The sequence below is a fragment of the Chionomys nivalis genome, chromosome 1 (assembly GCF_950005125.1).
Source record: "Chionomys nivalis chromosome 1, mChiNiv1.1, whole genome shotgun sequence".
In the NCBI taxonomy this organism is placed as follows: Eukaryota; Metazoa; Chordata; class Mammalia; order Rodentia; family Cricetidae; genus Chionomys; species Chionomys nivalis.
This window is the reverse complement of record NC_080086.1, coordinates 64,058,657-64,080,670: the sequence shown is the minus strand read 5'-3', so window position 1 is coordinate 64,080,670 and position 22,014 is coordinate 64,058,657. Positions and strand designations below refer to the sequence as shown.

General features: G+C 48.3%; 1 protein-coding gene across 1 annotated transcript in view; it reads right to left on the bottom strand.

The window, feature by feature from the left end:
- The window catches only part of Anxa4 (annexin A4), a 54,355-nt gene extending 32,935 nt beyond the window's left edge, over positions 1–21,420 (bottom strand). The window contains exon 1 of the mRNA XM_057769280.1: positions 21,290–21,420. The gene's annotated coding sequence lies outside the window, so the exon portion shown is untranslated. The remainder of the gene's footprint in view (positions 1–21,289) is intronic.
- Between the last annotated feature and the right edge of the window lie 594 nt (positions 21,421–22,014).

The following is a 22,014-nucleotide window of genomic DNA, read 5'->3' as shown; positions in this document are numbered from 1 at the left end:
AACTCCAAATAGTCAAAAATGACCTTGAATTTACGCTCCTGGCTCCACTTCCTGGGTGCTGGGATCAAGGACTACAGTGCCACGCCCTGTTCATCTGGTACTGAGGACTGAACCCACAGCTTAGTGCATGCTGGGAAGGCATCCTGCCCATGGCGCTACAGCCCCAGCTCAGCTGAATGAGGCGCTACTGAAGGGCAGACGCAGCCTCACCAAGTTCCAACAGAGGTCCTCCAGGGGCAGGGAGTAGTTGTACAACGATCTTGAGGCAGAAACAAGCTGGTGTGGCCAATGATTCTATGGATCACGATAAGACGCTCATAAAAGGGAGGGGAACAGGAAGCTCCCTGTCCCACTCCCTGTCCCTTCCCCTGCCTCTGTGTCCGCTTCTGAGATCCATCTTTTCTAAAAGCACAGGTGATTCATTCGGCATACTCTTTGCCTGAGTTCTGCACACTGCTCCAGCCATCAAAGGCAAGGGAGCTACGGGATCCTTCGGTTTATCGTCTATGGTCCAGAAGCACTTCTTGGGTTTGAGTGGCACCTGGGTGGGCAGTGTGGTGGGACAGAGCCTTTAGCCCCTAGTAGTATTGGAACTGTATTAAGGTGCAGGGTACCCACTTGGAGCTGAGAAAGAACTGAAGAATTGCTTGCTGTGGGAACCCACCACCCCCACATCTAGGGCCTGGTACTCTGCTGACAGGCTGAGCCCCTCTAACTGAAGAACGAAAGGCCTCAGAAACATTCGGAGAGCCCAGGTCTCTCTGGTCTCTTACCTATTTGACTTTTCCAAAATTGGTCACCAAGTGTCTAGAGTTCCTCCCCCTCCCCCTTAAGTAAGCCACAGGGCCCAGAATGTTGAGTTAACCTTTTCCTGTATTTCTGTGTAGGAGCTGGCCATAAGGAAATTCTCTTATCTGTCTTGTTTGACAGTAAATCCTGGGACTCTCATTGCAGGTAGCTCCTGCACAATGCTCAGAAAGGAATACACAGTCCAAGGAGAATCCCCACAGAGGTCTTGCCGCCTCCCCCTCGGGAACCACCATTGGATCAAGCCTTTTGCTCGGTAGGATTTCTATACATTCACCCAATTTCCCCAGGCCTGGTGTGGTGGCACACACCTTCAAACACTAACACTCGGGAGGCAGAGGCGGGCAGATCTCAAGGAGTTTGAGACCAACCTGGTCTACACAATGAGTTCTGGGACAGCCAGGTCTACACAGTGAGTTCCAGAACAGCCAGGACTACACAGTGGGGCCCTGCTTTTAAGATACAAAGCCAAACAAACAAAAAAACAAAACCTCAGAATTTTCCTTGGGTTTTCATTTGTGAAGACTTGAGTATCATCTAAAAAATTGATTAAATAAATCCGTTAAGCTTTTTATGTGTTAAACTTCTCATTATAGGACTGTTAGCCATATCACTATTTTGTATTATATGGCACCAGATGTTAAGAGTCAAGACCAGCCTGGTTTACATGAGATCCTGGATAAAAAAAAAAAAAAAAAAAAAAAAAAAAAAAAAAAAATCAAAAGCAAGAGCTCTGGAGAGATTGCCTTACAAGCATGAGGTCAAAGCTCGGTCCCCAGAGCCTATGCATGAGGAGGTGCTCTCTTGTGAGCCCAGCACTAGGGTGGCAGAGACAGGCAGATAGATACCTGGGCTCACTGGTTGAGTCAACGAGAGACTCTTTCTAAAAGAAGAAGAGGAAGAGGAAGAGGAAGAGGAAGAAGAAGAAGAAGAAGAAGAAGAAGAGGAAGAGGAAGAGGAAGAAGAAGAAGAAGAAGAAGAAGAAGAAGAAGAAGAAGAAGAAGAAGAAGAAGAAGAAGAAGAAGAAGAAGAAGAAGAAGAAGAAGAAGAAAAGAAAGGGTGGGCAGTATCAGAGGAACAACCCAAGAGTTTGTCTTCTGGTCTCCACATGAACACACACACGGGTGGGGAGGGGTACTGAATTAAAGAATTAGTCTTGGAAGCAGCGTTGGCTGCAAACCTCAAAGCCACCACTGGGGGAACGTTATGCTGGGATGGGATGAAGCAAACCCTGGTCTACAGACTTCCTATGGAGGAGGAGGGCGGGGCCAAGGAACTGCTGACCCCAGGGAGGGCAGCTTCATCCTGTCAGTGGGCACCATCAACTTCCTGAACCCTCACGGAAATGGGCATCAGGAATAACGTCTTGGGGCAGTGTCTTTGGTTTTGAAAGATTCAGAGGAGAAGCACACATTGGCAGGAGCCCCACAATCGCTGTGGAACTATCAAGCTGCCCATGATCAGACGGGCACATTTTCCTGAGGGAATGCCAGTCTGGGGACTGCAGAGAAGCCACTACCGTGGGACCGCAGTGAGGCCTGATTACACAGAGAGAGATGGGCAGTCCCTCTCTCCCTGTAAATGTCAGTAGGACACGGCAACCAGAGCAGCTGCTAGGTAGGTATGCAAGCGCATGGGCCCAGCTTCGTGATAACTGGGACAGTCACCCTCCACATATGCCTACCACCAAGTCGAGCCCCTGCTTGGAGAAGGGCATGCATGTCTCTTTTAAAACTCAGGTCTCTAGCCTAGGCTGCCCTTACACTCTATATGTAGTTTGGGATGGCTTTGAACTCCTGATCTGCCTGCCTCCTTCTCTGACATGCTGGGATTACAGGCAGGCACCTCCACGATTGGTTATGAGCGCTGGGTACTAAACCCAGAGCTTTGCACCTGCTGGCTAAGCACTCTACCAACTGAACTGGATTCCCAATCTGGAAGCACATTTCTAAATGGTTATTTAAAAATAAGATGAACACACTCACGTTCACGGAAAGAAAGAACACACTCCCAGAAGGTGACTTCTGACCTCCACGTTCACTCTGTCACACGTGTGTGCCCAAACACATACACATCATATGGGCAAAACAAACAAATAAATATGTAGTTAAAGATTAAAAAAAAAGGTGAATGAAACAAATATGAATGAAGGTAAAACCAAAAGTTGTGAGCAGAGCTCCTGCCACTGCCCTGTGCCGCCCCTCCCCCATGTCACACGCCCCACCCCCCAGGCATCCAGATGTGCGTCCCTCCAAAAGGGTGAGTCCAGGAGTTCAACCCAGCTGCTGTTGCTACCACTTAAGTGAGGAGCAGATGGCAAATGAGGGGGCAGGAAAGAAGGAACCTCCCAAAAGGGGGGAGTCTAGACTAGGAACTTTTCAACCGCTTCCTACTCCATAAGAAGTGGGGAAACCCCAGAGCCATGCCTTTGGGCAATCTTGAGAGTCACCGCTCAAGGAGCCAGGAAGGGTTTACTCTGAAAGCCAAGAACAGTCTTAGGTGGACAGTTTATGTGGAGCTGGGACAGCATGCACGTTAGGTCTATCTACTCAAGGCAACTCGCGTCTCCTCACCAGTGCGCATGTGTGTCTGCGCAGATGATAGATCGGGAAAGTGGTGCCTCTGATTCTTTCTCGGCTGTGGATAATGTGAAGTTAGTCTACCAACCCACGCTCGAACAGTGCCAGGCTCCGAGCAACAGACTCTTGGCAAGGGGGAAGAAGAAGAGCGGAAAGTAAGGTTTAGAGTTTAATATCGACTGTCAATTTCTCAGGACCTAGAGCTACCCAGGGGACAACCCTCTGGACATGACTGTGAGGGGGTTATGAGCTGGATTAGATGAGAGGGGAGGATGCACCCTCTTTGTGGGCAGCGCCATCTGGTAGGCTGGGTTGAATAAAAAGGAGAAAGTGAGCTGAGCACCGGTGGCCATCTCTCTCTCTCTGCTTCCTGACTATGGATCCCGAGTGACCCGCTGCCTTTCTCTCCATGACTGGCTGCCCTCAAGTTCTGAGACAGAATCGTCACATCTCTTCCCAGCTGCACAAGATAATGCCTTCTTCCCATCCTGGAAGGTTTGCTACAATGTCTCCTTGCCTAGTGACTCCCTGGATACCTTAGACCTTTCTTTCTGAGGGTCTGCCTAGAATTCCTTAAGCTGAACTAACTAACTATAGGGCCATGTTTTCAATGGGTCGGGATTATGTTGGGGTTTTAAATTGTGCTCTCTCACAAAAAGGGTACAATAATGAGCAGCCAGAACTTAGCTCTTACTCTGGAAAAATGCAAACACATTTCTGCAGCAGTCAAATGACCTCAAAAGCCCCAGGACTGTTCTAGGTGAGAAGTGACAACTGGAGGCGACACATCTTTTTAGAATTGTCTGAAACCCCTAAGGGACATACAGAGCCGTGTGTGGGGTGTGCCACCTCCTAACCATGTCCAGATGTCACATGCATAAGGGGTTTGGGGAGGAAAACTTTGAAGCAATAGTTTAGCCAGATGTGGTGGTGCACGCCTGTAAGCCCAGTACTCAGGAGGCTGAGGCAGGAGGATGTCTGAGGCTAGACCGGGCTACATATTGAGACCGTGTCTTAAAGAGAAAAGAACCTGTTTCAGAGCAACTGAGAGAAAGCTGGGAATCAAACATGAGACTTAACACAACGGCAGTCACAGAAGGGAAGCTCAGGACTCAGCCAGTCACCTGCTTCACTGAAGGGCAGACAGCCACAGAAACACTTCAGGACTGGGTTGTCAAGAACACATCTCTCATTTCCCAGGTTGACATCCCGAAGAGCCAATGCACAACCCCACCAGCGGCCATCCTGTGTCCCTGTCATGCACGGCATCACTGCCCTGAGCTGAAGGCTCACTCAGGCACCACACTTCTCATGTCCATTCTGCCCATATGTGGAGCAAGAGCCTGCTGTTGGGCTATTTTGTGTGTTCAAAGCCAGCCTGGTCTACACAGTGAGCCTCTGCCCAAAAAAGCAAAACGACAACAAAACCCCACAGCCTGGGGCCCTTCCTCCTGGAAAACAGGCAAACTAGATGCCCCCTTGCCCTGAACATTAGGCAGTAAAATCAACTAACATCAAAATGCAGATATGCAAAGTTATTCCAGCAAGAACAGCCAGTCTGAGCAGGCCAGCTGGAAGGGTTTGCAAATCTGAAGAGAGACTGCCCGTCAACACGCAAGCTTCCCTCACAGTCCACAGAGATTCTCTACGACAGAGTCTTTCTGTCCCAAGGAAAGGTGAATCCAGACACTGACCCACACCCCAGGACAGGCGACCTGAGCCTTCTTCAGAAATGGACTTGTCTGCCCCACGTTCTAACTCTGGAACATTCTCGCTTCCCTGGGGAAGTCACATGTGAGTGACTCACCCACTCACTTTGCTGGAACACAGTTTCATTTTACAGCCCACAAGGACAGATTTAACTTCTGGTCTCCAGGGCCAGTGAAGGGTGGTGAGCGGGCACCACCCAAGCAGGAGGCCTTTCAAAACTGCCAGCAACGAGGAAAAGCAACAGCGACTCTACTCTCTTTCTTGAAACTTAAATCCTTCATAAGACAAGTGTCGTTGGAGACATGGGTTTTGAGACAGGAACATAGGTATTTCCAAACCTTTACTCAAAGACAGGTTACATATGTTATGTCAATGTGAGTTTAGAAACAAACCTACATTGAGAAAAATCTACAGGAGATTCCAGGCTGAGCTCCATCTTCGGGTGCCCACAGACTCAAATGGAGTCCCTGGTGCTGATGTCACTCAAGCAGACTGAAAGCTTAACAAACAGGAAGACGGATGAGGACACAGCTCAGTGGGCAAAGAGTTTGCCATGCAAAGCTGAAGACTGGAGTTTAGACCCTCAGGACCACACTCTAGTCCTGTAGGCATGGCAGTCTGTCTGTGATCCTAGCTCTCTGAGGGAGGGAGAGGGAGGAGGAGGGAGGAAGAGAGAGAGAGAGAGTTCCTCAATGAGTAAAGTGCAGAGCAATGGAAAAAGACACTTTGGGTCTCTGCACACAATGTTTTGTCTAAATCCTATACACTTACTTACAACAGCATGGGAAACAACAGGATCTCTCCAAGACACAGATGTCACATATAGTTTAACTAACCTTAGCTAACAGATTGAGAAGCAATTATTTTATATATGACTTAAAACATACAAAGTTTGAACTCTAGTCCAATGTCTCCTTTATCTAAACGGCAGAGGGAGGAGCTGGGAACATTGATCACACGGGCTTCTCCACTCCCTGAACTAATATTCCTGACTTCCTGGGGAGTCTTCATCATCCTCTTCACTTTCTAAGACAAAAACTGAGGCTTAGCAACGCTGTGTAACCGGCCTGAGGTCAACAGTCAGCTCATGACCAGGCTAGGACAAGACCTCACTTCATCCTGTTTGCTTTGAGTTGTTCCTTGGGTTTTTGTTTTCTTGTTGTTGTTTGTTTGTAAGGAGTGGGAGGAGGGGTCTCATTTTGTAGTTTATGCTAGCACAGAATCTGCTACATATTCCAGACTGACCTGAAACTCTCCACAATCCTGCTTCAGTCTTCTAAGTTTTGGGGTTTCAGGCATGAGCAATCGAGCTCAGCTTCCTCTGTCTTGTTTGAAATATTTCAAATTGATCAGAATGCTACAATAGCAAAACTGTGTTGTATTGAGAAGCAAAGTAAAAAAAAAAATCTACATTTTATTAAAAAGAGCCAGCCTGGCCTAGCTGGTTGTCAGGGAAACTGGCTGGGTCCTGCATATTTAGGTAAATCATGTCCTACCTCAGTTTCCCCAGGCATAAGGTTCACATAGGACATACAGGGGTTATTGTAACAAACTTTATAAGTGTAGCTGGTGACATCGAGTCTTAGTTCACATACATCATCACAGTGCTTTAGATTCTTTCCCTCTTCCTCCCCACTCCTTCCTCAACAGCTCTCAGCAGTGCCTAAGGACTGGAGACCTCTGGAATTCTGATTGGCTGCATCATTTTGTTAGTGTGGTTGTGAGATCTTTAAAATGTGTTCTAGCACTAGGGAAGCAGAGGCAGGCTGATCTATGAGTTCGATGTCATGGAATATTTAACTATGTGTTACCTTTGTTTATGCTCCAGAATATTACTTTAACTGTGTAGAGGTGTGCTACATTTTTTATGTTGTGTTTGTTTAACAATGTAAGGATGTGTGTTTAATTATGTAAAGGTGTGTTGTATTTGTTTCACCTTGCCTGCCTAAGGCGCCTGATTGGTCTAATAAAAAGATGAACAGCCAATAGCTAAGCAGGAGAGGGATAGGCAGGGCTGGCAGGCAGAAAGAATAAATAGGAGGAGAAATTTAGGCTTCTGAAGAACAAGAGAGAAAAGAGGAGAGAATGAGAAAGAGAGGGACACACGGGAGGTGGGGGAGAAGCCAGGCAGCTGCCAGCAAGACAAGAGAAGCAGAGAAAGAAGAAAGGAGAAAGGTAAAATGTAGACGAAGAGAAACAGTTAAAAGAGCTAGCCAGAAAGGAGCCTAAGTTAGGTCGAGCATCCATAATTCATGAAAACTTCTGGTCATGATTTAGGAGCTGGTGAGGACTCTCCAACCTTCCCAGTGTCGCTGCCCAGGTGCCCTCAGTCCCATAGGTGACAGCTTGCTCCTCCACAGCAGCTTCCGTCCTGCTGAGAGGTACGAAGTTGGGCTTACAGTCCACACCCTGCTCTCTGGAGCAACATGGAGCTTATTTTTAAACAAATATTGACCCCTGAGTCGCACTAAATGACAGATATTTTATCAAGACTAAGTCACTTGTCCCTCTCGTCTAGAGAAGTGGGGGCTATCACGTACACCGTAGAGAAATTAAGCATGGGGTCCCAGGTCACTTGCGCGGGAGTGATAGGGTCTTCATTCAGATCCCATGCTCTCTGTGTCATGTTAACACATGAGATTGCACACATGTAAATTAACTCTAAAGGCAGATGACAATTCTAGAAGTCTTCAAAATAATAACGGAATAAAAACTTTAAATGGTTAGGACTGGAGAGATGGATCAGCAGCTAAGAGTTTATATTGCCCTTGCAGAGGACCCAAATTTGGTTCCCATGTTAGAAAGTTTGGAACTGCCTGTAACTCCAGCTCCAGGGTATCTGACACTTCTGGCTTCCACAGGCATCTGCAGTCATATTCACTCACCCCAGCCCTGCAACATGTACACACATAATTAAAATTAAAAAATAAATCTTAGAAGAAATTTTTAAATTGACGTGTTTCTTGCTAAATCAGCTGATTTGTTTGTTTCTTATCTTTAACAAACTGGATGTAAAAGCTAAAACAGCGAGAAAATGCTCTTCCAAGATGAACTGGCTGAGACTGGAGCATGCTTAATCTGGCAGAAGGCTGGCTGCTGGCCAAAGGCAAAAGCTGGTGCCATGCAAATCCAGAAACAGTTTCTGACTGCCGCGCCCAGTCGAGGCTCAGCTGTCCCGCCTTTGGGAAATGCCGCTCGGAGCAGCATGCCATTTCCAGATGAGGCCGCAGGATTCCAACAGGCACATTCTGTGCCCACCTTAGAACAGAACAGGGGCTGGCATCCTGCGCACGCAAGTGAGTCAGCCACAATATGCAAATGCTGGACACAGTAGCCACACCCATAGTCACAGGAGTACCCACAGTACCCAAAGCTAATGCAGGAGGACAGAAAGTCTGAGGCAGCTGAGTTACATAAGTAACTGAGTCTCTCTCTCTCTCTCTCTCTCTCTCTCTCTCTCTCTCTCTCTCTTTCTCTCTCTCTCTCTCTTTCTCTCTTGCATGCACGAAGGCACGCACGCACACACACACACTCTACTGGCTCCCGCAGCTCACTGGGGAATGATGCCATTGGTTAGTATGCATCTAGGGTCTGGTGGGGGGGTTAGTCAGGGTGAGCCCACCAGCTGTCTACCGGCCCAGCTGCAGACTGGAGAGTACCCAGCGGACACCAGCAGGAAAGCAGCAGAAACAGATCTTCTGGGCTTTGCTATGAACTGAAAGCACTAGGGGTTTTCATGCAAAACCTCTGACGAGGCGGACAAAGTTATGATACAACTTTTCAAGCCCAGAGAGTGGCTGCCTTAAGTTATCACGGCAGTGTCCTCCAGACTAAAACACAACCATGTTGTTGCTCCGTTAGAACGGGTTTTCCTTATTTCAGATCAAACTGCCAAGCACACCACAGCTGAGAAAACCATGAGAGTCCACAAAGGAGACAGAAATCCAGGGCTGGAGAGATGGCTCAGTGCTTTAAGAGTACTTGCTTTTGCAGAGGACCCGAATTCTGTTCCCAGCACCCACATGGTAGCTACAACTATCTGTAACTCTCGCTCCAGGGGATATAGCACCCTCTTCTGTTCTCTATGGGCACTGCATGCATGTGGTGCACACACGAGCATGCTGGTAAAAACACCCAGAGAAAATAAAAACAAATAAATCTTCTGATTGTCTTTTTGAAATAGGGTCTCACTATGTAATCTTGACTGTCCTGGAACTCTCTATATAGACCAGGCTGGCCTCCAACTCAGAAATCCTTCTGCCTCTACCTCCTGAGTGCTGACATCAAAGGTGTGTGCCACCATACCCAGTTAATAAATCTTTTTGAACAAGGAAACAGGAATAGAAATGCAGGGCAGGTCCAAGAGAAATTGTATTCCTGCCAGGGTTGGATTATTGCTGTACAGAACCCTAATTTGCAGAAGGTCAACAGTCTCATCCACAGTGAACGATGATGGCCTGGTAGCAGCTTAAAGGTTCTTTGAGCAGACTCACCAGGGGCAGCATAGGTAAACCCTGCAGCAGAGAGCCATGCCGTCCTGATGAGGAGTAGCCGTGAGGAGTCCAGACCCAAGGGCAGCGAAACCAGCGTCCCAGCTTAGCTGAAAATTCCTCATCCTAGTCACTCAGAGCAGAAACGTCTCTTTAAATCTCATGCTACCCTTTCTCCAAGAATAAAGTGAGCGGAGTCCTGTGGGTCACTCGTTCTAATAATCTCTCTCTATACTTCCTAGCTATGAAGTTTGGGCCAAGGTGCAGTTTCCCAGATCGCAGTTTCTTCATGGGTTACATAGAATCAATAGCAAGAACTAGTGATACAAAGAAGAATCAAGCTGTCACTCTACATTCTTAGAAGAGCAAACACATGACTTGACAGCGTTTATCTATTCCTTTTATTACTGTTTGTTCTGGAATAATGAGGTCCCGTCTATGAGAACCAGCCGTACACCACAGTGAGACCAAATGAAAATGGTCCAGCGTTGCTCAGAGTGAAACTTATTGGGTACTTGGTGCTTGAAGAGGGTGCTCCCCCCCTCCTCTAGCAAGACCAGGTTGGTCTTGTGTCAGAAATATATTAGGACAAAAGCTACCTTATCCAAGCCTGAAAGCGCCCACATTACCTCAAACGAAAATCAAAGACAAAGGAATATTCCTGGCCCCGGAGTCTGGAAATGAGCTGCACTGTCACTTTAATGTTTGTTTGTTTGGAGTGAGCTAGGAAGCCGTGTGGGAAGGAGGGGTTGGAGACCAACCAGGGATACCCAGGGGCAATCATGGTTGTTAGATGCAAGATGGCTGCTGTCAGGCCAAGGCAAATCTGCAGGTCATTCTCTCCAAAGAGCCCTTCCCCATGGCATCTCTGAAGTCTAGCATTATCCACTCACAGCTTACTGGGTTCAGACAGCTGTAGCCTTACATGAGGAACGAGTTCTGTGAATGAGCAGTACTGAAGGCTGCAAACATAATGTGTAATGCATGATAACTAGCTTACTTTATGTGTATTTTACCTCAGCTGTTCTGTGCATGTGCACAGGCATGCTCTTTTGGGTGCATGTATGCATATAGTCATGTGTGTATGTGTGTGCATATGAGCATACAGGCCAAAGGTCAACTTTAGGCATCGTTCCTCCTTAAGCACCTTGTCTTTTGAGACAGGGTCTCCTACCGGCCCGGAGCTTGCCGAGCAGGCTTTCCTATTGCCACCAAGTCTGCACCACCATGTCCAACTGACCTGCCTGGATTCAAAGGATCAAACCCAGGCTCTCTTGCTTAGGTGCCAAGTACTTTAGCAACTGAGCCACCTCGCCATTCCCTTAAGAATGTATCCTTTTTAAAATCCTTTTTAAAGATCCTTTATAGCAATCCCTAATCACTTCAAATCTGTACATTTTTCTGGTTATGAATATTATGCCTCAATAAAGTAACATTCATTTTTACAGCCCAAGACACAGCCATCGCCTTTGGGGAGCGCATTGTGCTTTCCTTCCACTTATCAACACCCACTCTCAAGCAAACAGACTCGGTGAAATCCAAAGACCCATATGGTTTTCCCACATTGTGTTTCCTCAGGGTAACAACCACTTAAAGAGAGACTCTTCTAGGCATGTGGGGATCTCGTGCGGGAACCTCAGCTGGCTGGTTGGGACCCACCAGCACGGGTCTCTAGCTCTTGTCTCTCACCAGAGACTCTCATATACTATCCGCACAGGCACCACCCTGGTCGCTCCTTATGGATCCACAACCACAGGCCATCGCACACCAAGACCAAGATTCCAAAGCTGCCTGGTGTCTCCTTTCATCCTAGCAATCCTGTCTTAGGCTCAGAACAAGGGCACCTCATCAGGGAAGTCAAGATGGGTCTTCTTATTCTTCTGACAGGGTCTCTCTACACAGTCTGTCTGTCTTAAGTTCACTCTGTAGCCCAGGCTGGCCTTGAACTCACAGGGATCCGCCTGCCTCTGCCTCCCGAGTGCTGGGACTAAAGCTGTGCTGTCACACAACTCAGACATCTGACTCTCACGTGCTCTTTCCCCAAGAGATTAAAATCTTTCTATCTTTCTTTACAAAATCCTGGGGACATAGGATAAGGACAGCATGAATCCAAGTAAGAGAGTTTGAGGGGAACCCTGCGCAGTGGGGTTACAGATGTCAGCCAGTTCAACAGTCATGGGAAGTGCCATGGAGGGTCCTTCAAAATGCTAAGATTAGGGCTGTTCAGGTCACTCAGCCGGTAAAGGCACCTGCTGCCAAGCCCTATGACCTGAGTTCAAGCCCTAGAATACAGGTGGTGGAGAGAGAGAGATTGACATGCAAAGGAATGTGGTATGTACCACTCCCCCCCCGAAAAAAAAATGTAAAAAACAATTTTTAAAGTTAAAATCGGTGCTAGAAGGAAGGGCTGGAGCAATGGTGCAGTAGTTAAGAGCACTTGCTGCTCTTGCAGACGACCTGGGTTCAGTTCCCAACACCCACATAGTAGCTCACAACTATCCTTAACTCTAGGATCTGACTCTCTCTTCTGGTCTGCAAAGGCACCAGACACACACACACATGGTACACAGATATACACATAGGCAAAAATACTCATACACATAAAAGCAAATAAATCTCAAAATAAAAACAAAACAAAAATCCAAAAACCTAGGGCTGGGGGTGTCGACCTGTGGTAGAGAGCACTTGCCCAGAATTACACCATGCTCTAAGACTGGAAATGAGTATGTTGAACAGAAGTCTGCCCTGAGTTAACAGCAGCACTGTTCACCGAGGCTGATCATAGGATCAACATAAGTGTCCATCGGCAGGTGAATGGGCAAAGAAAAGTGGTAAACACGTACCTGGGATGTCTTTACCTTGAAAGAGAATGTGGTCACGTGACAACAGATCAAAGAAAAGAGCATTGTGCTAGGTGAAATAAGCCCAGCACAAAAAGACTCAGATCCCAGGGAGTGCACAGGGCCTGGTGGGTGCAGCTATCATCCCAGCATTCAGGGAGAAGCAGCAGCAAGGCGGGCCTTTGAGGGAGGACAACGGTGGTTACTGGAGCTGGGAGTCAGATCCCCAAGCACCAATGTTTAATAATAATAATAAACAGAAAAGGGCAAGGCAATGAGCCTGTAAGCATAGCTGGGGGCAGGAGAGTGGAGGCAGAAGCATCCGTGGGACTCACTGGCCAGTCAGCCTAGATAAATCAGTGAGGTCCGGACTCAGCGAATCACATTGTTAGTAAAAACAAGGTGGGGAGCAAAGACAAGACACCTGGCATCCACCTGGCCCCAGACAAGACACCTGGCATCCACCTGGCCCCCCACACTAATGTACACAGTGCGGCAGGAAGGGGCAACAATGTCGTCAGGCTTCCAGAAGTCCTACTGCGCATCTTTTGCTACAGAATGAGATACAGGTGTTATGTGACCCCGTCCTTCCTGCTGTAGAGGCAGTCACCTGGCCACCCTGGGAGGGAAGAGCGCACGGTTTCCAGATGAACAGGAAGAGCAGCATGTTTTTCCTCCACAGACTGAGGAGGAAAGTGAGCAGAAAGCACTCCGCTCTGCTAGTGACCTCAGGTCCAGCCAACTGTGTGGGCAGCACCTCCCTCAACCACACCTCCCTGGGTCTGGGCAGGGTTCTTTCCAGAATTCAAGCTGAGTCTGGTGGAAAGACAAAACAGAGTGTTCAAGCTTCCACTGAGGCTCTCTGAGTCACGGAGGGAACTTGGCTATTTATGGCGACGCCTCCTTCCCTAGTTTTGTATTTGAATCCTCTTCAAGGCGGGCGTAATAAAAAGACTTCTGGCAAAACTGGAAAGAGCAGGATTGACCTGAGGTGGCTGAGAAGGAAGAAGTTAGGAGGATGGAAATGGAAAGTGGAAGAAGAGGGTGACACCAGCGACTGCCCTGCTCTCCACCAAACCCATTCCAAGGAGGTGCTGGGGCGGAAACCATGAAGTCAGGACAGGTGGGAGATGCATATATATATGAATGTTTTCCCTCAGAGAACCAGCCATTGAGTTAGAGAAAGAAATGGAGGGCTGGCTCAGTGGATCAAAGCCCTTTTCTCCAAGCCTGAAGATCTTAGCTCATTCCAGGACCCACTGGGAGGAAGGGGAGAAGCGACTCTAGCAATTTGTCCTCTGATGTCTACATGCATGCATGAGATGCTCATAGCCCTAGAGAAAGTGTAACACACACACACACACACACACACACACACAGAGAGAGAGAGAGAGAGAGAGAGAGAGAGAGAGAGAGAGAGAGAGAGAGAGAGAGAGAAACAGAGAACCAAATAGTGGCTGTTGTAAGGCATGACCATCAATCAAATCATCCCCAGGACTCAGGAGACTGAGGCAGTAGACTAGTTTGAGGAGCACTTGGACTATTTTCATGAGCTTGTCAATAATAAAGTGCTTTTAACTGGTAGAAACTGAGAATTAGAGGAGATTCCTGAGCCGGGCGGTGGTGGCGCACACCTTTAATCACAGCACTTGGGAGGCAGAGGCAGGCGGATCTCTGTGAGTTCAAGACCAGCCTGGTCTACAAAGAAACCGTGTTTCGATAAACCAAAAATAAATAAATAAATATACACAAACAAACAAACAAATAAATAAAGAGCAGATTCCTGGAAAGCAGCCTTCCCCTACAGGAGAGTGAGTGTCAGCACACACCGTGTCACTGGGTGCTCCGCTGACTCCCAGTCTCTTCACCTGGCCCATGAACCACACATGGCTACTGAGCAAGCGGTGGTGTGGCTACAGCTACGGAGTAGGTCTGTTTTTAAGGTCTGTATGATCCTGATGGAATTTACTCTTTATAAAGCATTATTTCCCCCATAAGAATGAACATTTTAGAACGCATTAACTTCTGCTCCTGCAGGACTGAAGTTTACCTTGACCACTGTGCACAAAGCACCTGCCAGGCAGAAGGCGCCCTGTCTGTATTATTTGTAACCACTAATTGGTACCAGAAGCTTTGTTCACTTTGAATAGTTTTCCAGGAACTAAGCAATATTTTAATGTGTTCATTTGAATATGGTTCACAGACAGCACAAGGTACTCATTTGCAATTTGAATTTGCTAGTTATCTTAATTACATTTTTTCTAGCTTAAAAAGGTGAATGTGGGTATATATGTATATATACAAACACATATATATACATATTGTATATATTTTATATATGCATATATTTTAGACAGGGTATCATTGTGTAGCTCTGGTTGGTCTAGAACCAAGCTGACCTCAAACTCACAGAAGCTCACCTGCCGTTACCTCCCAAGTACTGGGATTAAAGGTAGGCACTACAATGCCTCACTGATATTTAAGAATTTTAGATGGAAGCTTGCTCTCCATGCAGAAATGACAGATGTCAGAAACTTCAGTATTGTCGCCATAAAGAGAGAATGAAGGAGCTGACACAGAAGCTCATGAGTTACCAGGACACATGCAGTCCTGTGTTGTTTTGTTTTCTATGCAATGCCAGCGCTGCAGAGAACACGGGAGAACAGGTGTCTCTTTTACACGCTGATTTCACGTACTCTGAGTTATGCCGAGGAGTGGGAGGGCTGGACCATACAGAGGAGCTCCGAAGAGCATTTTCTAAACTTAAAGCTTCCTATTGCTTGAGGTCAGTAAATTGTTGTACCACCTCCTGAGTGGTCAGAAAACTTCCGTGAATTTTATCACCGCCATGTGCCAACTGATGGATGGCCAAGACAAAAGAAAAACCCAACGAACACGCACAGTGTGTGCTGTGAGTCACAGCTACTGGGATGGACCTGGAGGACACGGAACTAAGACAAGCACCACGCTACCTCCCTCGTGTGGGATGAAGCAGGCACAGTCACAGAGGCTGAGCGCAGACAGGTGATTACTGGAGACATGGGGTGCTGGGTTTTGGTTAGATAGGATAAGGAGTTCTGGTGTGGAATGCACAAGAGGGTGACCTCAGATATTAATCATACAGGGCGCATTCCCAAAAGCTAGAAGGCAGCTGGCGTGCAGCTTGGTTGGCAGAGTGCTTGCCTGGCCTGCACAAAGCCCTGGGTACGACGCCCAGCACTGCTTGCTAATAAAACCAGATATGGCGGCACATAAGAGTAACCCAACACCAGGGAAGTGAGTGCAGGAAGGACAGCAGTTCAAGGCCAACCCCGACTGTATGAGACCCTGTCTCAAAGAAAATTCAAGTCTGTGTGGAAGAGTCACTCAGAAAATAAAAATCTTCAAATACATTAAAATTTGTTCTTGGCCCAGGAGAACTAAGCACTTGCTGTATGATTTATTTATTTTAAACAAACCAAAATAACTATTTGAACCAACACACATACATCTATAGGCCTTAGAAGAACACAACATTCTAAAGGGCACTGGAAGGTGACTTAAATATTATTAATAAATCCTCTAAGACCAACAGTTCCTGCTCAAATTTTCTATACTCAACATCACCAGGATTGATTTTCTGTGGTTATTTTTTTCCATCCCTTTGAGTTGGCCAAGTGATAATACTAACATATTTAACACTAACATATCAAGGAACCATAGGAAATACTAATAAGCAAATAACATTTGTTATTTATTTATTTTGAGGTAGAGTCTCATGCAGCCTTTGAACTTACTATGTAGACGAGGATGACCTAGAACTTCTGTAGGCTTCCACCTCCCGAAGCTGGATTACAGGCGTGTGCTGGGATACCTGCTCGATACTGCGCTGGAGGTCCAGGCCTTCACACATACGAAGCAAGCACTCCGCCAAGTGAGCTGCAGGCTCAGCTTCGTGTCCTTTGCTTATATTTTTATTTTAAGGATAACATGTATATTGGCAGAAACAGTATTATTTTACCTTATTGCCGTCTATCAACCTTGGCACTTTGCAGTGGGGTGGACCCTGGTGACCGGAGCTGTTTGTCACTGTGCCCTCCACCTGTGCCTTCCCTTCTGCCATTATTTCAGCTGCCCGTGAGAGGCCATGAGTGGCTCTGTCCACCCCTTCAGATGGAAAGCGCAACTCTCAGAATTGGGGAGATCGGAGACACCTACAATCTATTTCCCTTCCTGCTTCCATAAATTATCATATTAGCTGTAAGCCCTGAAAAGGGCTTGTTAAAACAATGCAAACCCACCGTCTTTTTTTTCCTGTTCATTCCAGTTTGGGGGGCTTAGAGGTTTTGTTTTTACTTTTCTTAGTCAGATCTAACAATACTAATTTTGTGTGCTATTCTTTTCACTGTTTTAAGATTTACTTTTATTTTCTTAATTGAGTGTGCGTGCGTGTGTGTGTGCGTGCGTGCGTGTGTGCGTGTGTGTGGGGGGGGAGATCCCCTGGAGCTGGAGTTGCAGGCTGTTGGAAGCCTCCTGGTGTGCTGGCCCTCTGTACGATCAGCACCCACTCTTTACAGTGAGCACCTCTCTAGCCCCTTGGTTTCCAATATCCACGCAATCACCATATCTAACCTTTTACAGAATTCACGCTCTTCCATCACACCGACTCCCATGTAGCTCAGGGCCGTGTGCGCTGCAAACGAGCTGGAACTCACTCTGTCCTTTACAGACAGACATGTAAGCAGCTCCAGTTTTCTGTCCCTACAGCAAGCCCGCAGCATTTGCACCTATGCACGCAGCTCTACACATCCCAAGTGTAAATCTAGGGAAAAGTCCTAGAATTGAAGTCGCTAGAATGTCTTCATATGAAAATTTGACAAATGCTTCCAAATTGCTGAGCTGTTCTTCCCATGACCCTCAGGCACTCTCCAAACACCCTGGCCCTTCCCAAGAAGGAACTTGGGAAACCTTTTGAAACTCTGGAGAATGTTAAGTATGCGTTCATTATTCTCAAGAAGGGACAGGTGGCTTTAGTTACATTTTTACATGTGTGGGGAGGGCACCTCTACGAAGGATGAGAACCACTGAGTCAGTAGGTCCTCACCAGCATCAAAAGGTGCAGGAGCGGGGGCATCTCCACCAAGGATGAGAACCACTGAGTCGGTAAGTCCTCACAAGCATCAGAAAGACACCCGCAGACAATGGCACTAAACTCCAGAAAATGTGCTTGTTCCTTTGCTCCCTGGGAGGCAGATGTCGGGGTCCAATTCCTGTAAAGGCCGGGCTCCCCTCTCTAGGGAAGAGAGCTCAAGCACAAGTAAATCAAGACCCCATGTCAGCCTCTGATAGCAATGCCACATGGTCCCTCTTCAAGGGAAGGGTCCCTTCACACAGACAACACATCCTTGTTGGCCAGAAAAAGCTCGCTGGCATCTCATTGTTCAGACTCCGCGTGGCATCCAGGCCTGCTGGTTAGGGGAGAGGTGGGGAGGAGCCCATGGGATTTCTACATGGCAACCTATGGCCTGGCCTTTAGTCACCGTTTATGCCTGTGCTGATGGCGGCGATAACATTCACAAAGTTTTATGACAAGCTCAGGACATGGTGCGACAGTTTACTGACCTCAAGGAATAGGGACCTTTGAGTTTAGAAAACTCTCTTCAGAAATGACATTTCAGGGTCCCAAAGCAAAAAATCCCAGCTCGGTTCAAACACAACCAGACACCAAGGAGTTATACCCCACCTAAGCCACAGTGGGCCTCAGAGACCCTTGGCTTTTAAGACAGTTCACAGACTGCATTAATCCACCTCAGCTTCAATCCTGTAAACAGCAGCAAACAGAAAACCTTGAGTTGGAGCTAAGTCTAGAAGTGCTGAGCACTGGAGACTACATTGAAGAACTACGGTAACAGAGCTGTTGGTAAGGGGCTGTCTCGTAAGCAGGAGGACAGTTTGGTCTCCAGAAACTGTGTTTTAAACAGGGAGGAGCGGTAGGTGCGCTTATGATCCCACTGCTGGGGAAACGTGCTAGCCAGTCAGCCTGGCTTAGTGGTGAGACAATGAGAGAACCCGTCTCAAAATACAGAAGGTGGCCAGCACCTGAGGAAGAATAGCTGAAGTTGTCCCTGGCGTCTACAAGCACACGTGTCCGTGTATTCACACCACCACTACCACACACACACTCAGAGTTGACGTTGGAGGGAGAAGTGTCTCTTGTTCATCGGATCTCTGCTGTACTGACTGTGTAGTAGACAACTGTCCCATGGAATGGGGGTTCAGAGTGTTTCTCTTCACATCACCTAGAGTGTGTAGTGCAATGACAGACCAGAGGCCCATGGAAGGTCACGCTTTCACACTTCATTCAGCATGCTCATTTGTGATTGTGTAAGGCCTATTTTCTCACTGATGGGACCCCCATCCACCATACTGGGTCAGAACCTGGGACAGTGACCCTCCAGAGGGTGAGGGTGCACACTTGTAGTCAGTAAAAATGGCCAAGAAGACTGAGACAGAAGGGTGTCAAATTCCAGACTGGCCTGGGTTGCACAGTAAGAACACTCCCCCCCAAATTTCTTTTTAAGAATAGTGCTAGAGTCAGGCATTGGGGTGCACGCCTTTAATCCCAGCACTTGGAAGGCAGGGGCAGGTGGCTCTCGATGAGTTCAGTGAGTTCCAGGACATTCAGGGCTACATAATGAGACCCTGTAAACAAACAAGCAAAACAAAAGTAGGGCAAGAATCTAAATTTTGTTTAGACTTCCTAGGGGATTTTGATGCACCCTGAAGTTTGGGGAAGTAGTAGAACCGGGACTTGAAACCATGTTTCTTCATCTGTAAAACTGGGTTAAGAAAGAGCCTGTCTCAGGCTGAAGAGAATTAGAAATAAATGCCGTAGACTGAGCATAACTCAGAGACACTCTGAGAAGCCTACCCCGGCACCTAGTAAACTTCCCCTGTACTCTAACTGCAGGAGCACAAACCTCCAAAGGCTTGGCTTGGGGAAAATTCCACCCCCAAACTCAAGCAACACCTTTGTGGAAGCTTTCTGGTTTAGATTTTAAAGCTGTATAATTTTGGCGGCTGGAGATGCAGCTCAGTTGGTAGCGTGCTTGCCTAGCACGCACGAAGTCCTGAGTTGGACCCCTCAGCATCGAATAAACTAGGCATAGTTGTGCACATATGTAATCCCAGCATTCAGGAGTAGAGGCAATAGAATCAGAAGTTTGAGGACATCCTTGGCTACCCTGAACGTCAGGCTGCTTGCAGAGAAAAATAAAAAAATGATCCCTAACAAAAGCAGTGAGTCCAGCTAGGAGGAAATCATTGCCCTTGGCTCGACAGTTGTGCCTCTAGTACCAATGGATGAGTGTACCTCTGTGTGTTCCCTGAAATCAGCCAAAGCCTGTTCTGACTGGCTTTGACAAGATAGCCATCGCCAAAGTCAGCGGCTCTCCGTGCTTGTGGTTATCGTTTTCCGATCTAGCTCCCTTCTCCGGCTTACTTTTTTATAAAAAGATTTTGTTAGTGCATGTGTGTGTGTGTGTGTGTGTGTGTGTGTGTTCTCCAAGGCTGTAAGGTGTCAGATCCCCTGGAGCTAGAGTTGCAGGCAGTTGTGAATCATCTCAAGTGGATGCTGAGAATACAACTGTAGCCCTCTGGAAGAGCAGCAAGTGCTCTTTACCACCGAGCCACCTCTCCAGCCCCTATCTGCTCTTGTGTTTGCTTAAGGTTGCTTGGGTCTTTCTCTCATGCAGTCCAGGTTAGCTTCCAACCTTACTCCGCACTGTCCTGAGGTGCTGGGATTTCAGGCAAGAGAACACCTGGTTTACTCAGAGTCAAGGATGAAACTCAGGGCTTCTGGAATGCTAAGCGAGCACTCTATCAATGCAAGTATATCTCTGGTCCTCTTACTTATTCTTCTCTCTGCTCTCTATGGATTCGTTGGCAATCGGAGAGTTGCTTCCCACCTAAGAAAGCGAGGAGTCTGGAAACAATGGGCAGCGGGACAGGTAACTAGCGGGTCATCCCATCCACCCTTCCACCATCAACTGGAGAGCCAGGAGCCCAGGTTTAACGAAAGCCACAGATACTCAGAGCTCACAGTGCTCCAGTAATCGGAGGCTTCCCACACACTTGGGGTGCACCTCAAGCAAGCAGAGTGTTTAAGCGGCCATCCTCTTAGGTACCAGAGTCCCAGGCTGGTCAAGGCTCTGAGGACCGAGTGAGACTATAGCCACCAGCAGACAGGGGACACACAGCTCAGAATAAGATGATTCCTGTGTGTCAGGCACTGTGCCGAGGTCCTTTGGACAAGGAGGGCGAGGAACACCCTAAGAGAAAGCAAACTTACTTGTAAAGAAGAAAAGGCAACACAAGTAGTGCTGGGGTGAGTTCAACGAGTGTTAACTTCCTTCATGTGGAGACAGGCGCTTGGACCCAGCAAAGGACTACAGGGGTCTGGGAGTGATGGGTTGGACTGGGTAGTAGTGTGTACAGCGCGCCGCCTGCTCCTTCCCACTGCTTCCCAGGTGGTTGCTCCGGCTCGGGACCGCACGCGCCCTGGGCGCAGTGCCAGGTGGCCCAAAGAATCGCGCTTGGTCGCGGCACCCGGTCCCTGAGCTTACGACCCCCAGCCACAGCCTAGGACAGCCGGCTGGAGCCCAAGACTCCCAGGCAGGAGCCCAAGATCTGCGACGGAGCCCAGGATCACGAGATCAAGTTCAGGTCTCCAGGCCCCAGCCTAGGACCTGCGGTGGAACCCAGAGTCTCCCAACCAAGTCTAGATCTCCAGGTCCGATCCTAAAACACCGGCCGGGAGCCTAGGATTCACACCCATAACCCAGAGCCCACCCTCGATGTCTGAACCCCGGCCCAAGCCCCTTACCTCCCGCGCGGAGACCGGCTGTGAGCCTACTGCGGCTGCCACACCCTCGTTCGGGCCGACAGGACCCGCCCCGTCCTGGGGTGGAGACTGAGCCAGAGTTCCTGGTTGTCCCTCTGCCCACGGGATGAAAAGTCCCTCCCAGGCCGAACACTGCTAGAGCCGTGCAAGACTCGCCCCCGCCCCTCCATTCCGCACCAGGCGGCGCCCGAGGACGCTCTGGCTGTGGATCCCACCCACACTCGACTTTCCTACCCCACTCACGATTCTGACCCAACAAAGGATCTGGCACCTGCACCGCCAAAACCCACTCAGGACCCTGGCCCTGCACCTCCAGAACCAACTCGGGACCCCTAACCTGCACAGCCAGATCCCACTCGTGTCCCCAGTGCCAGAATCTCAGCCTTGAGTCCCGCGGGGGCCACACATCGCACTTGGGTCTCAGCGCTCCAGCCGGGCACCAGGGGTCCATACGCCCAGACCAGACAAAACTGGGCTGGAAAAGTAGAAAATGACAGCCCAGGGCACAGTTCTGTTCTACACTACAACTTATGTTCCAGAAAATTCCTAGCAGTTCCACGTCTCCCTTAAAGGAAGTAGTTTCAGTCTCCCGAGTCCCGGGAACAGTGCAGGGAGGCGGGCACACGGCACCTTTAGGGACTGCCATTAGGAGCAGCTCCTGGTTTCCTGCTGAACCCCTACTGCTAGTTGCTTGGTTGGCCAGTCTG